Below are 5,246 nucleotides of genomic sequence, written 5' to 3' on the forward strand. Positions count from 1 at the left end.
CCACCCCCGCCCCCTGCGCCCCCGTCCCGCGCGGTGGCCCATTTTCCTCCTCCGCGCGTCGAAGGGACTCGGAAGCCGCCGCCCTTCCGCAGCCGGAGACGCCCTCGGGGGCACAGAGGTCGCCCAGCCAGAGTCCAGCCGGTCCCAGACCAGCAGACGGGCTCCCCTCTTCCTTTCCCTGACGCGAGGCTCTGTGCTCCTGGGGTCCTTCCGCCACCTGGTGGCCCCTCGTGCCCGCCAGCGCGTCACGTGGGGGCCCCGCGCCCAGCGCCCTGAGGCAACCGGCACACGGTCGGGGACAAAGGCTGAGCCCCCGAACCCCTGTCCCCATGAGGGCTCCTTGCAGATCCCCGTGACTTTCACCGTCGCGGACGTGACTGCGGCCCGGGCATAGCTGTTCCCAAGCCTGTCCTCTCAGGTTGGGGAGGAGGAAGGCAGCGAATGCCAGAGCGAAAACTAACCGCCGCTACTACAAATAACAGCGAGACCAAAGCCACGACGTGGTGACCGGGATGTCTTGTGACAGCTGCGTCACTTTGCATCTGTTTCCCGCGGCGGGCGCGAGGGAGCGGCTGTGGTTCACGCAGGCGGCTGCGGACGTGGCACGGAAAGGCGACCCAGATGAGCCTCCTGGGGTGCGTCGCCCGGAGGCGGGCCTCGGAGGGACCGAAAGGAGCCGCCCCAAGGGGAAATGCATCACCTCCAGCGAGGCTGGGATGCAGGAATGAGGAGTGGGTCGCCGGCGTCCCCTTTAAAAGGCTTGCACCCTGAGTCTTGCCCCTTTGGGGAATGACTGTCCTTCACCAAACGCTGGGGTGCCTGCCCTCAACTCCCTCGGGTACCCTTTCTCAACCAAGCTCACTCGGACCCCCTGTTCATAGTCGCACCCCTCCCTGCTCCCGTCCTTCTTTCCGTGCCTATTTTGTTCCTTAGCACTTATCACTGCAAATGTTATTTATGCATCTTGCTGACTGTCAGCCTCCTGCATGGGAATACACTTCCACAACGGTAGCGATTTTTGTCAGTATTTTCACTGACGAATTCCAAGTGTGTGGAAGAGTTCCAGGCATGGGGGGATGGAGAGTGACTTTCTGAGCTGCACCAAACATACATCGTAGGAAGCGTGTGCACATGTGTGTAATGCGTGTAGTGTGGTGGAGGTGTGCGTGATCTGTGAGGTGTGTGATGGTGTGTGCTATCCGCAGTGTGTGCTATGTGTGGTGTCTGTGGGCATGCATGTGTAACACACATGTCTGTGTGGTCTGTGTCATGGGGCCTGCGGTGGTGTGGGATACATGATTTGTGTCTGTGTGACATGTGTGATGGGGTGTGTGTGTGCTGTGTGTGGTATGGGCATGTGGGTGTATGTGTATGTTGAAGGTAGCGGGCGAGTTAACATGGCGAGGAAGATGGAAATACAGTATTTAAGGTTCTTATTCTATAAGATAAACTGTGATTGGGGTGCCTGGGTGGCTCAGTCGGTTAAGCGTCCAACTCTTGATTTCCGCTCAGGTCATGATCTTGGGTTTGTGAATTCAAGGCCTGCACTGGGCTCTGTGCTGATGGTGTGGAGCCTGCTTGGGATTCTCTCTGTCTCTCTCTGCCCCTCTCCTGCTCTTGCCCGCATGAACTCACTCTCTCTCTCTCAAAATAAATAAATAAACTTAAAAAAGAAAGAAAAGTAGTAACAAGATGATAGACTTAACTCTACACATATCAATAACCACGTTTAAAGTGACATAAATACCCAAATTCAAAGGCAAAGGTTGTCATGAAAAATCACGGGCACACACACAGCAAGACCCCTCCGTATGTTGTGAACAAGAAAGTCGCTTTAAATATAAATCACAAATAGCCCACCATTGCTTCTCACCAAGTTTATTGAAACCTCCCAGGTGGCCTTCAATCCATCCTGAGTGTTTGGTGGTTTTGCCATTGTTTTCTTCATTGTTCGGGTAAAGTTACCTGTGGGTGTTGGAGGGCCCGGATGAAGGTGCTCTCCTCCAGAGACCTGTTTGCTTTTTTGCCAGGCGCCTGCAGTGCCACCAGCCAAGAATTATTTTAAACTCAATTCATGTTTCATTTTTTTGTTTGTCTCTTTTTGTTTTCAGATAACTCCCAAAAATGTGTTGTGAAACTTTACCCCAAATATATATTAAAATCGGTTACAACTTAACAGGCTCACTCTCTCTCTCTCTCTTTCTTCTTTGTGTCCTGCTATTTTAGGAGGGGGGAGGTCTTCTATGTCTAATAGAATCTAAGCCCAAAACCTGGGCCGAGATTTTAGATCTTCTCATTTTCTAATATAAACACTTCAAGTTACAAACATCACTCCAGGTACTATTGTAGTAGCATCTCATAAAATATGGTCTGTTTTATGTGATTATTCCAGAGTTCTGAATACTTTATAGTTTCCTGTATGATTTTTAGAATGTGATTGACTACCTAGAAGTTTGTTGTTTAATTTCCAAATATTTGAGGGTTTTTTCCTCCTAGATACCTTCTCTTTATTGATTGCTAACTTCTCTCCACCATGGTCACCATGTATGATTTAAGTCCCTTTAAGTTGATGCACTTGTATTACGACCCAGAATATAGTCTCTCATAATTAATACAACTGTGTGTACTTGAAAAAAAAGTGTGGTTGCAGTTATTCAGTATAGCGTTTTATAAATATTAATTCATTTAAGGTGATGGATAAGGTTTTTCGGATCTCCTAGGTCTTTCCTGATATTTTATCTAGTTATTCCATCATTACTGAAAGAAGCATATTAAACTCTCCAACTGTAATTGTAGAGTTGTTTATTTTCCCTTTAATTTTTTCCATTTATTACTTCATGTATGTGGAGCTCTGTTGGTAAGCCCATGCATGTTTATGATTGTTATGATATCCAATGAACTCACCCTTTTACCCCTACAAAATATCACTCTACCACCAGAAATACTCTGTGCTTTATACTCATTAATATGGACACTCCAGTCTTTTTTATTTACTCTTTGCATAGTACATTTTTTTCTATACATTCATTTTAAATTTATCCATGTTTTTATATTTCAGGTGTTTCTTTTCTAGCAAACATACCTATAGCTTTGCATTTTTAAATGGATTTTAACAATCCTTGCTTTTTGAGCAGATATTTAAACCATTAACATTTAACATTAACCTTTACTTTTCTTCCCACTCTATACTGGATGGCATCTCCCAGACAATACTGAATATAAATTGTAAGAATTGGCATCCTAGTTTCATTCCTAACACAGGGAGAAGGGTAGATGTGGAAAAAGCTTTTAATAATTTATCATTGGTGGCTCAGTCAGTTAAGCATTCAATTTCGGCTCAACTGTGTCATGATCTCACAGTTCATAACTTCGAGCCCCAAGTTGGGCTCTGTGCTGACAGTTTGGAGCCTGGGGCCTGCTTTGGATTCTGTGTCTCCCTCTCGCTCTCTGCCCCTCTCCGGCTTGTCCTCTCTCTCTCTCTCTCTCTCTCAAAAATTAATAAATAGGGAATTCAAAATTAATAATTTATCATTCAATACAATGTTTCCTGTTATACTCTTTACTTTTGCATTTAAAATTATCATTACAGGGGTGCCTGGGTGGCTCAGTTGGTTAAGCAGCCGACTTTGGCTCAGGTCATGATCTCACAGTTTGTGAGTTTGAGCCCCATGTCATGCTCTGTGCTGACAGCTCAGAGCCTGGAGCCTGCTTCGGATTCTGTGTCTCCTTCTCTCTCTCATGCTCTGTCTCTCAAAATATAAAATAAACTTAAAAAAATTATCACTACAAAAAAATAAAATTATCATTATATTTTGCATGAATTATTAGGAGAAAATATTTTCCAAGAAAATATCATAGCAACATCTCTTATTTTTGTTTCCCTCTTTCTGTCCCATCTTCTATAACCTGCGTAAGGAGAACATTATTGAAACTAATGTGTATTTTTCATGGCCTCTCAGTGTGTCTTCGCTTACATGTCGGTCGATAGATGGCGCTCTTGCAGTTTTGGTGTCTTAAGTCCAAATGCTTTTTGCCTTTAAGAAAGCACAACTACCTCTTTGATCGATATTAAAAACCAGTTGTAAATCTCATCTGGTTCTTATGGATGATTTTAAATGGCTAACAATGACCGTTATATCCAGTCACTTTTAAATGTATTTATTTATTCACACAATGAACATTCATTGAACAGCTTGCCTATGGCAGGCACTAGGATGGGCCCTTGGGATAGAACAGAGATCATTTATTTCCTATAAAAGTTTCAGGAAAGCTAAAATATGTAAAAAGAAATTATATCCTACACACTATGATAAGGTAATAAAAAGTGTGGAAGCCAACAAAAACCCCAAAGAAGCATTGGGTTTTGGCAGAATCTGGCTACTTCTGTGGAGCTGATAATGTCTGAGCCACAGTCTGAAGGAGAAGTGAAAGTTCACCATGGAGAGAAGGGAGAAGGAAATCCCATATGTGCAAAGGTCAAGAGTCATGAAATGTGTTCCATGTTATGTGAATACAGTGAAGTTCCAGTACCAAGAGCATGGAGTCCGTGAGGAGGATTGGTCTCAAGTAAACCTAAGACCGACAGAGTGAGGCACATCTGGCAGAACTCATACCCCCTTCCTCCCTCTCTCTGCATATTTCCTTTATAGGATATTTACATGGAGGAAAAACTCACAACCACCTCTGAACCAAGGTGCTGGGGAAGGTGGAAAATGAATACGCTTGGCTTTCTCATCCCAGCCTGGGCTCTTCCCCTTCCCCATCAAATCTCTCCCTTTGAAGGGGCCCAGACAGCCCAAGTTCAGGTTCCAGGGACCCATTACATGTATACAGAGCCTACTCTGATGTGGATTCTATCCCAAGATGGGCTAAAACCCTCCCCTGACTCTTAGCTACAGCCAAACTCAATCTCAGACCAGCCTCCCTTTCCAGGAGGGCCCCACCCCTAGGACTCCTCGACATCTTCAACACCACTCAGGGTCATGGACATACCACCATGAGCTGGACGCAACCATGGAGGTATCGCTATGCCCCCTACCCCCTTCCCAGGGACGAGAAGGCGTCAACCCTTGGGTCAGACCCGTTTCTTCAGTTCCTATGAACTTCCACCTGTTTTGAACTCTGTTGCCAAAACATCTTTGGAACCCAAGGGCACTTTGCAGTGAGATTTAAAAGTTCAACCAATCTACGGAACACCTAGCCTGTACCCTTTAAGAACTCATTGCCATGAAAGATAAAGAGGCCAA

This window comes from Crocuta crocuta, unplaced genomic scaffold (genome assembly GCF_008692635.1).
Source record: "Crocuta crocuta isolate KB4526 unplaced genomic scaffold, BGI_CrCroc_1.0 scaffold811, whole genome shotgun sequence".
NCBI classification, from domain to species: domain Eukaryota; kingdom Metazoa; phylum Chordata; class Mammalia; order Carnivora; family Hyaenidae; genus Crocuta; species Crocuta crocuta.